Source organism: Fukomys damarensis, unplaced genomic scaffold, assembly GCF_012274545.1.
Source record: "Fukomys damarensis isolate Sample0158 unplaced genomic scaffold, DMR_v1.0_HiC HiC_scaffold_25, whole genome shotgun sequence".
In the NCBI taxonomy this organism is placed as follows: Eukaryota; Metazoa; Chordata; class Mammalia; order Rodentia; family Bathyergidae; genus Fukomys; species Fukomys damarensis.
Window position 1 is genome coordinate 11,695,559 of NW_022900937.1, and position 11,341 is coordinate 11,706,899.

At 42.6% G+C, this 11,341-nt stretch overlaps 1 long non-coding RNA gene across 1 annotated transcript; it reads left to right on the plus strand.

The window, feature by feature from the left end:
- Window positions 1-20: 20 nt before the first annotated feature.
- On the plus strand, window positions 21-8,253 carry LOC104874230. The gene is made up of 3 exons (XR_783695.3): window positions 21-598; window positions 1,710-1,818; window positions 8,091-8,253. It is a non-coding gene; the product is annotated as an uncharacterized LOC104874230 (long non-coding RNA).
- Window positions 8,254-11,341: the final 3,088 nt, after the last annotated feature.

Here is an 11,341-nt window from a genome sequence, read left to right on the forward strand (position 1 = left end):
GTGTGTGGGCGGGGTCACGCGAGTGCCGTGAGCCGCGCCGCCGGGTTAGCCGCTGTCCTGATGCGCTCGCTTCTCGAGCGGTGGCAGAAGTCGCGCCTCGGTCGGCTTTCGTGTGGAACAGCCTGAGCTCTGCTGACTTCTTTTTTTTAGTACCTGGGATCGAACTCGGGACCTTACTCTTACGAGGCAGGCGGCGGTACCGCTGAGCTACGTCCCCTGTCCTCTGCTATTATAAACCAGAAACTGGGCGGAGCGAGCGTGAGCCAAGTCCCGAGCTGTAGTCAGAGGACCCAAAGAAACAGACGTCGCGTGTCCCTCGTCCCGCTGCCTTCCCGGGGGTTAGGTCACGCCTCCCGCCCTCCAGGCTCTCTAGGTGCCAGGGCTGCCTCGGCTTCTTGAAAAGCAGAGCTTCACTTGTCTGCTTCGGTTTGCCCCCCCCACACACACACACCAGACATCTTTCTCCTCACGAAAGTGTTCCCTGGATGAGGACGTTCATAAATCCCTGTCGCCATTATGTATACCATGTTCACTGTCCCCCCCCCCCAGAATTGGGGGTTCCAACAACCATCTGCTTATGGAGGACCCGCCTAAGCGAGTGAGTACCTATGGGTAATTTTAACCAGTTTTATAAAGCACCAAAGCGCAAGCATTTATGGAATAAAACCTTAAATTTGATAAATTATGATGGAGTTAACTATACTGATAATTCCTAGGGGGAAGTTCTTTCTTATTTCCCGGTTTTAAAACTTAAATTGATGAGAACTGACTCACTTTGTGTCTTCTGATCAACTAATTAGGTCCTAAGAGAAACTGGGCACTATAAAAATAGTCCTAAAAAAAGGAAAGAAAAAACAAACCTGCCGTTCGGGTAATTCTTTAGGTTTATAAAACGCTTTGACAGCAATAATCTCCTTAGTCCTTCTCAGTTTTGTGAGGTAAATTCCAAAGTTTAGAGAGATTAAATGACTTACCCATATTCGCACAGCTGCTGAATGGCAGAACTGTGCTCAAATCCCAGCCTACTGATTCCGAATCCAGCTCTCTCTACCCCATTGTTTTCAGTCACAGAATTTAGAATTCGAAGGCTCCTTAGAAATCTTCAGCCTACCCCACCCCACAATAAATTAAGATTTTTTTTTTTAAAGAAATTTACCTGGGGGGGGCGTGGATTTAGTTTAGTGGTTCCACCTCCTGCCTTAAAAGCGCATGGCCCTGAGTTTGAGCCCCAGTACCAAAAAAAAAGAAAGAAAAGAAAAAAAAAAACTTACTGAGGGGGCAACAACGAATTACCAGCTACATTTGCACTAAATTTCAAATTTTATTACAGTGTCTTTTCCCATTTCTCACACCTTCTGTGGACATTCGTGTTTTGTTTAGACAGGGTCTCCCTAAGTAGCCCAGGCTGGCCTAGAACTTGCCGACTTCCTGAGTTCTGGGATTACAGGAATTTTATTTAGCTCTGAACATTCAGTGGGCGCTTTTACTTTCTTTCTTTCTTTCTTTCTTTATTTTTGCTTGAGGTTATTATCCTCCTGCCTCAGTCTCACAGTGTTGGGATTACAGGCATGTGCTGTCACGCCTGGCTTTGTGGACACTTTTAAAGAGTTCTACTAATCCCAAACTAACAGTTTATTTAAAGGGAGTGAACTTTAATTTGTCTCTTCAAATAAAAATCTTATAATGGAATTATCTTGAAATGGACATAGGTACCTTCTGAGCAGACGCATTTGAGGATACAACATCACAAGCCAAAATGCCAAGAGTGTTGAACCTGAATTTGATCAAGAGGAAACAATCAGACATCTCCAGTTGTATGTAGGTGAAAAATGACTGCTCAAAAATAGAATGAAGCCTCTCTCTTCCCTTTTATTGGCATTTGACAGCTGCCCTTTTGTTTCTATAAAAAATTATCATTTAGGCCAGATGTGATGGCACACGCCTGGAATCCCAGCACTTGGGAGGCTGAGGCAGGAGGATCGCTGCAAATTCAAGGCCAGCCTAGACTACATAGTGAGGTCAAGGCAGACCTGAACTACATAGGGAGACCCTGTCTAAAAAAAACCAAAATTATCATTTAGACATGTACCAGCTCCCTACAATGAATATAATCATTATGTACTGCAAACGTGTACTAATAATTTTTTTTAAAATTCACCTACGTATCTTCTTGAAAGAGTAAAAGACATCATATTACGTGATATGTGCATATCCATATTTATAGCAACACCAACTCAAGAGCGAAATTTTGAAGGGGACCTCTAAGGTCCTGAGTTTGATCCCTGTTACTGAAAAAAAAAAGGACCAGGAGGGCCAGGGGTCAGTGGTTCTGCTGCCTGCCTCACAAGTGAGTGCAAGGTCCCACGTTCAATCCCTGTTACCAAAAAAAAAAAAAAAGGACCAGGGCAACGCATTTGGGACCCCTCTTGTCTCTTAAGAACTATTCCTATTTTCCTACTCAAAACATAAAAAAATCAGGACCAGATGGTGGCTACATGGAAGTTCACTTTATAATAATTTCTTAATTTGTATATTCATATTTTCTAGAAGTATATAATATTCATAACTTTAAAACATTAAAAATTGTGGGCCAGGGATTTAGCTCAGTGTGCCTCCTTCTGTCTTGCAAGTGCAAGATGCCAAGTTTGGTCTCTGGTACCAAAAAAAAAGATTTAAAAGTTGTGGGCCAAGCCAGGCATGGTGGTGCACGCCTGTAATCCCAGCACTTGGAAGGCTGAGGCAGGAAGATTGCTGTGAGTTCGAGACCAGCCTGGGCTACGTGGTAAGTTCCAAGTCAGTCTCCACTACGTAGTGAGACCCTGTCTCAAAAAAAAAAAACAAAAGCCCAATAAAAGTTCTGGGCCAGGGAGTTAGCTCAGTGGTTCCACTGCCTGCCTCACAAGGGCAACCAAATTCAACCCGATACCAAAAAAAAAAAAAAAAAAAAAGTTGTAAGTATAGGCTTTTGGGCCCTTTAAATGTGGATTCAGGACCTAGCACTTGCCAGGCAGATGCTGTGCCACTGAGATAGCTAATCACTTCCTAATTTTTTTTTGTTATTGGTACATTTTAGGCATATAATATGACATTCATCATTGGAAATTTATATCTTTACGTAATCTATCTTGGTTCATCTCCCCCCGCACATTCCCTTGCCTTCCCTTCAGTCCCTTTACCCCTCCCTATTTACAAAGACTTTGTTTCCATTTTTTTATTTTCTCATATTAATTCCAATCCCTTCTTTCTTTTCCCCTACCCTTCCTGCTTCCCTTACCCCTTTGCCCTTTTTCTTCCTGTTTCACATTATCTATTATACTTTTCAAATCAGTTTCTACTTGTGAAGCTAGCAGTGATACCCTTTTTAAAAAAATTATATTAGTACATGTTTGCAGTACAAGCTGGGTATGGCACACGCCTATTATACCAACACTGGGGGGCTGAGGCAGGAAGATCGCCGTGAGTTTACATAGTAAGACCTTGTCTCAAAAAAAATCGGGCGGAGATTTAGCTTAGTGGTTCCGCCACCTGCCTCAAAAGCGCAAGGACCTGAGTTTGATCCCCAGTACAAAAAAAAAAAAAAAAAAAAATGTTTGCAGTACATGCATTTTACAATCATCTTGGGATATTTGAACATGTATGTCGTGAAATCCTTTTAAAGTTCAGATAACTTAGGTAAAAGTGTGTAGTATATGATGAGTGCTCAGTGAATGCTTTCTCATCTCCAGCCCATCTCCATTAACTCCATCACGTGACTGCCTGTATTCATGTTTTTGGAGAGAATATAGTAGCCTCCAAGATGGTCATCAGTGTCTTTCCTCCTGCTCTTCAAACCCTCAAGTAGTCCCCATCCATGTTAGATAGGGCTGAGCTGTATAACCGAAAGCATTTTGAAGAAATATGCATGGAATTCTCAGGCTAGACCATAAGAGACTATGGTTTCTATATTCCCTCTCGTGGATGATTGCTCTTGAGGAATGCAGCTGCCATGTTGTGAGGATACTTAAATAGCCCTGAGAAGTCCACATGGCTAGGAACCAAGACCTGCAGACAACCTGTATCAACAAACCATATGGGTCAACTGTCTTGGAGGGTCATCCAGAGGATTAAGCCCCCACAGATGGCTAACTGAACGCTTATGAATGACTTTGAGCCAGAACCACAAACCAAGCCACTCCCAACTTCGTGACACACAAAACTGTGTATGATAACAATTTTTAAAATTTTTCATTGTTCACTGGCGAAACTGGGGATTGAACCCAGGGTCCTCTTGTCCATGCTGGGCAAGCACTCTGCCACTGAGCCACATCCCCAGACTTTTGTTTTTGTTTTTTGGTACCAGGGATCAAACTCAGGACCGTGTGCTTGCAAAGCAGGCAACAGAACCACTGAGCTAAATTCCCGGTTCCCCAGACCTTTGTATATTGGAGGTAGGACTTCACCAAGTTGCCCAGGTTGGCCTTGAACTTGAAATCTTCCTGCCTCAGCCTCCCAAGTAGCCGGAATTGTAGGCATTTGCTACAGTGCCTGGCAATTTTTTACTTTTGTATTATGTAATTATGCATTAAAATTATGCAATAATTATTGCAATAAAATGCAATACAAAGGAGCAAGAAATTGGTAGAAGAGCTTGTAACTCTGAAATTTGGTTCTGAAGGGCTGGGAATGTAGCTCAGTGGCACATTGCCTGCCTGGCAAGTACATGGCCCTGAGTTTGACTCCTGGTACCAAAGAGAAAATTTTTTTTCAAGTTTTGGAGAGACATAGGTTCAGGAACAAAAAGTAGGTTGGATTATTAAAGAAGGAAAAAGAGCATTCTCAGAGATATACTGAGCTAAGAAAGTTCTGTGTATTGGGAAAAGTCAATGTGAGATTATCCAACAATACTTTATCGCCCTACAATGAATGTCATTCTGTGTGCCTAAAATGGACTGATAAATGTTTGGCTATTAAAAAAGAAAGAAACAGTTCCTGGGAAAACCATCTGGGCTAAGAGAACTTTGAATATTTTTCCCCACACGTTTAGTATTTTGAAATATATCATCATTTATTGTTTCATAACAAGTAATCCCAAATGGAGTAGTTTAAGACAATAAACACTGATTGTTTCACACAGTTTCTGAGAGTCAGGCATCTCATGAGTTTGTCATCCGGCAGTCAGCTAAGACTGCAGACAGCTGAAAGCCTCATCTGGGGCTGCAGGCTTTACTTGCAGCTCACTTACGTAGCTGTTGGCAAGAGGCTCTGTTCTTGCCATGTGGACTTTTTTATAGGGATGTTCAATCTATGGCCTCCTCCAGAATAATTGGTGGGGGGACACACAACTGCAATATCTTTTTTTTAGCTTAATCTCAAAAGTGACACCCGATCACTGCCATATCCTATGGGGCACAGGTGGGGATCACACAAGGCATGGTAGGGATCGGTAGGGCTATTTTGTTTTTTGGGTTGTTTTTGGTATAGGGGATTGAACTTGGGTCCTTGCGCTTGCAAGGCAGGCCACCGAACCTGAGCTAAATTTTTTTTGGGTTGTTTTTGGTATAGGGGATTGAACTTGGGTCCTTGCGCTTGCAAGGCAGGCCACCGAACCGCTGAGCTAAATTCCCGGCCCCTCATTGGGGCTATTTTGAATGCTGCCTGCCATATGTATAATTTATTTTGGGTTTTTTTATTGTTTTGTTATTGTTGTTGGTACTGGGGATCGAACTTGGGTCCTTGTGCTTGCAAGGCAGGCGGCAGAACCACTGAGCTAAATCCCCGGCCCCATACATATAATTTATTTATTTGGTTGGTTGGTTGGTTTTTTGAGACAGGGTCTCACTATGTAGTGAGACTGACCAGGAACTCACTGTGTGACCCAGGCTGGTCTTGAACTCACAGCGATCCTCCTGCCTCAGCCTCCCAAGTGCTGGGATTACAGGCATGCACCACCACGCCCAGCCCCATAGGTATAATTTATATATGATGAAATTCACAGATCAGGGTGCAGCTTGACCAGTTGTAAAAACTGAATATTGTAACATAGCCCATACTTCTTTTTTTTTTTTTTTTTTGGTACCACAGATCAAACTTGGGACCTTGCGCTTGTGAAGCAGGTGGCAAAACCACAGAGCTAAATCCCCGGCCCTAACCCACACTTCTATGAAGTTTTGAACATATCCATTAGCTCAGAATCTCCTTTCATGGCCCTTTTCAGTCAGTCCCCTCTCACCCAAAGCAACTACCAACCTTATTTCTTCTTCTTTCTTTTTTTGAGACAGGGTCTCACTATGTAGTTCAGGCTAGCCTTGAACTCACCGTGTAGCTCAGGCTGGTCCCAAACTCACAGCACCAACCTTACTTCTAATCTACATAAAACCCAGTTTTGCCTGTTTGGTGAAAATAGAACCATATGCTATGGATAGTTTCATCTTCTGTCTAATGATTTGAGATTCATCCATGCAGTTACTCATTCAATGGTTTGTTTCATCTTACCAGTGAGTTTTGCACTCCCACCTTTATGAGACCTTACCCTTATGAGGTGTGCCTTATTAAATATAGCATAAAAAAAAGACTATCAAGAACACAGCATTTGTTCCCAAGATGTTTCTACATTAGACTGTCAGCCAGGCATGACCCAACTGAGGATACAGAGAAAGACATCATGATCCTAGAAGATACAGAGTCTTCCTTAGAGACAGGCACACTAGCACAATATAAATACTGCTCTAAAATGACAGGAAAGAACTATGGTTCCTGAAATGAATTTGGGATGCTTCCGAACAAAGGTGCCCTCTAAACTGAGTTTTCAGAGCTGAGAGGAATGGAAGAAGTACTGGAGGAGGGAGCAGGAGAATCAGCATATGGGGCAATGAGAAAAGGGAGCAGGGCAGTCAAGGAATCACAGTGTGTCACAAGGGGTGCTGAGGGGAGATGTGAGGGAGAGGCATCTGCCTGCCTGATGTGAGGAAAAGGAAGGTGGAGAGACTAGTTAGGGCACTTTGTGTGCTAAGAGTGAGGTAGAGTGGGAAGGGATGACTTCAGCAGCAGAATCTGCAGGTCTTAGGTAGCAGAGGGATATGGGACCATGGTACTTCCAGATTCATAGTGAGAAAGGGATTGGAATTGAGTTTAAGAAATTTAAGGATGAAGATTATGCTAAGAAGGGATGGGGGGTTGTGTGGCTCAATGAGAGGCCCCTTGCCTAACAGAAGGGACAGAAGAAAATCAGGGAAAATTGGTGAGGAAATTTCTGAATTTCTGTTCCTGTCTTTCCTTTTACACTTAAGGTTGTTAAAAGAGATGTTTCCCTTTTCTGTTTCTTCCTCATCTCACATTGCCTCCTTGTTGTTGTTATTGTTTGTCTTTTTTGTTTTATGAGACATGCTGGCCTTGCACTCACTGTGTAGGCCAGGCTGGCCTTGGCTCCTGCTGCCCCAGCCTCCAGAGTGCTGGGGTTACAGGCATGGAACCAGCCTCTTATGAACCAAATTTGCTTTTCCTAAACTCACCAGTGACATGTTAACTGCTTGATTTAATTAATATTTTAAAGTATTATATGCTATGTTCCTGACAACCATTGACTCAGCATATCATGTTGGTAATGCTTCCTGTTTGAAACTCCTTGACCTCAATTTCTGGGATACTTAGATACTTCCACTTTTTTTTCTCCAGCTGTATAAATAAGGTGCTTTCTGTTTAGGTTTTTCTCTTTTCTAGAACACCACCTTGTTGCTACATCCATCCAAATGTTCCCATTTGCAGGGTTATATGGTGGATCCTGCAGTTGCCTCAATTCATAGCCATTAATCTCCCTTTTTGTAGCTTTTTTCTGCTTTAAAGGCTAGCGAGATGAAGCACTTGATTATCTTTCCTTGAAGCTAGGGATGGCCATGTGACACCATTTAGGAGCATGAGCTATAGGCAGAAACATCTGGACATTCCTCTTCCCATTGAAAAGACTAGTAGGGCTGGGAATGGGGGTCAGTGGTAGAGCTCTTGCCTAGCATGTTCAAGGCCCTGGTTCAAGCCCCAGTACTGTATAAAAAATTTTTCAAAAAGATAACCTGATGGAAAAGTTTTGCATTTCATCCTTGTACCTTTTTCTTTCCCAGAACATAAATGTAGAGTTGGAAGCACACTTGGGGATATTTTGATTATGAGGCCGAAACCTACATGACAGTGATGATGTAAGAGAAAGATGATCGTCATCAGCCTTCTTCCTGTCTTTTTGTTGCATAGCATAAATAAACTACGTGTTTGTTTAAAGTATTCTTAGCCGAGTTAAAATCCTGGTAGATGTTTGCGTACTTGGACATTTTTTTCTCTTCATTTTCCCTGACTCTACAGATCTCATCCACCATCTTGATTTTAATCATCGTCCATATTGAATTCACTTACAAAATCCACATCTCTGTCCAGACCTGTCCTCTGAGTTTAACCACCCGCCTACTGTATGTTTCCATTTGGATTTCTACCTCAGCAAAATTCACTATGTGCACACTGGCTTAGGCCTTGCGCTTTAACAAAACTGAGGTATTTTCTAAAGCATAAAAAACACCTGAAAGAACAAACATCAAGTATTTTTAGATAAAATACTGAATTAATATTGACCCAATTTTTACTTATCTTCATATGTATTCTAGCCAAGTAGTGGTGAGCCTGTGGCATTTGTGTCACAGAGGGAACACAGAGCCCTCTGTTGGCATGTGAGCCAAGTGTATGTGTTGTTTTTCCTAAACTGAAACCTCAATATTCTGGTTTAATTGCAGTGTTGGCACTTTGTCATAAATAAGTGAGCTTTGGGTTGCAGTTTGAGAACTTGGTCTCTAAAAGGTTCTAAAGGTCTCTGAAGGGTGATTGCTGTTCTAGGCTTTCCTGTGGTTATAAAATGACTCAACAAGAGAGGTGGAAATCTGCTACCTGAGGAAGCACAAAAGTCTGAATTGGAGAATTCGTAACTACAAAATACTTACTGGTCTGTTGGAGCCGAGGACCACATACTCTTGGGCTGACTCTGCCTGACACGCAGAGGGCCAGCTGTTCTTACTGCTCTGTGAGTAAGCAGCTTTAAATCAACACATTTCAGCTAAGATCTTTATCATCTACAACTGGAGGAAGGGGCTGATACAGGGAGGAATTGTGAAACAGGGTCTAAATTGCTGATACATATTTGAGCATTTTATTTATTTGTTGTTGTTTTGTTTTTTGGAGATAGGCTCTCATTATGAAGTTCAGGCTGGCCTCGAACTTGGAGCAATCTGCCCACCTCAGCCTCTGGAGGGATGGATTACAAGGCATGTGCCACCAAGCCTGGCTGAGTAGTTTAATTTAAAACAATGTTTACCAATCTTTTAGAAAATATATTATTAATCATCAATCTTTTGATGTATGGTTGAACTAGTCTAGACTGTACTACTTGCCTAGATTCAAAGATTGCTGAGTGATCACAGAAGTGATTGACTACTCACGATTAAACCTATGAAAACACAGTGAATAAAAACATACAGGATCAAAGATGCAGGTAAATGTGGTTCCTCGGAGCCTACCTTTATTCCTCATGGTGGTTGACAGTCCTGGATACGGAAGGAAGTGAACAGTCCTCTAGGCCAGGGGAGCTGGGACGATGGACCAGCTGCCGCGTGTGAGTTGAAAGCTGGAGTGAGGCCGCTATTGCTCAAGCACGCCCCCTACTGCCAGCTGCGGTGATTCCCTCCTGGGTCTCAGTACTGGCTTTGGATCCGCGAGGTTTCAAGAAGCCAGCTTGGAATTGGAGTGCAGCAGGGCGAGCTGTGGCTCTTCAAAGGAATAAAGCCTTTTCTTTGAATATTAGAACTCAGATTCTTGGGCTTGAGTAATGGTTAATTAAAGTACTAATTAAATTACATAAAGTAACACCCACAGCTGGAAAAACAGGTCTTGGGAGAAAGCCATCTGACTCACGGTAAACATCAAGCCCAACTTCTGGCTGCAGAAGTGCAGGATCACGTCAGAGAGTAGCCAAGAGGCGTCAGACAACCGTGTTGCAAGGAATAGTGACTGTAGGTTAGGGGCATTGTTATTCTGAATGGATATACAGATGCTGCAAATCTGCCCATGTTGGAGTTTGGCCATCTTTCTCCCTCTGTCCATCTTTTCTGCTGCTGCTTTCTACAGACGCTATGTGCTGAAGGAGGAATTCCTGTTTGTGGTACTTAGAGGTTGAATCCAGGGCCTTCTTACTGAGCTACATGCCCTGACTTTTTTTGAGTTTTTAAATTTGGTACAGGGTCTCAGTTGCTGACTTTGCCTAGGTTGGTCTCAAATTTGGAATCCTCCTGTCTCAGCTTAGCAGAGCACTGGGGTCACAGGTGTGTGCCACCACACCCCGCTTTAACAGTTGCCTATGACAGAGGTGACGTGGTGTGTTCACTGTCCTCTTCCTGGAGGCCTCAGCAGTTAGGTTACAGCCTCTGTAGAATTTGGCTAACAGGATGTGGGTGGCTTCTGGTTTGCTCTTCTTTGGGAGTACTGAGGAGTGAACCAGAGTCTCATTTATGCTGAACTCACTCTCTACCACTGAGCTGCACCCCCAGTGACTGTTTATTCTCTTAAAATCTTTGCATAAACATAAGATCTTAGCTATAATGAAATTCAATATATCTTTTATTGTTTTTTCTCAGTAGTAGAGATTGAACCTGGGGCCTTAGTACTGAGCTACAGAAGGGCACATCCCCAGCCCTTTTTAATTTTTATTTTGAGACAGTTCTTGCTAATTCACTAAATTGCCTAGGTTGGACTCAAGCTTGTGATCCTCCGTCCTCAACCTCCCAGAGTACTGAGATTACAGGGTTATGCCACCATACCTGGCTGTTTGTGGAACTTCTATCCAGTATCTTATATCCATCTAATTTGGGTTTTTGTATCTTTTATTATTTTTTATTTTTATATATTTATTTTATTTTATTTTTTGAGATATGCTGACCTTGAACTCACTGTGTACCCCAGGCTGGCCTTAAACACACAGGGATCCTCCTGCTTCAGCTTCCATGTGCTAGGATTACAGGTGTGCATCACCACGCCCAACTTTATTTTCTATTTATTTAGGAACTGGGGTGAACAAAGGGGTCATCACCCTGAGCTATATGCTCAGCCCTCTTTTTCGTTTTTGTTTTGAGACAGGGTCATGCTAAGTCACTAAATTGCCCAGGAGAGGTTTGAACTTGGAATCTTTCTGCCTCAGCCTCCCATCTGGGATTAGTATGTGCCACAGCCTTATTAGCTCATAAATGCTGATACTTTCTCTCTTTTTTTTTCCTACGGGGTCATTTAAATTAACATGAAACTCCTAGTTTATCAACAAGTCATTTAAATACCTTGGATTTTT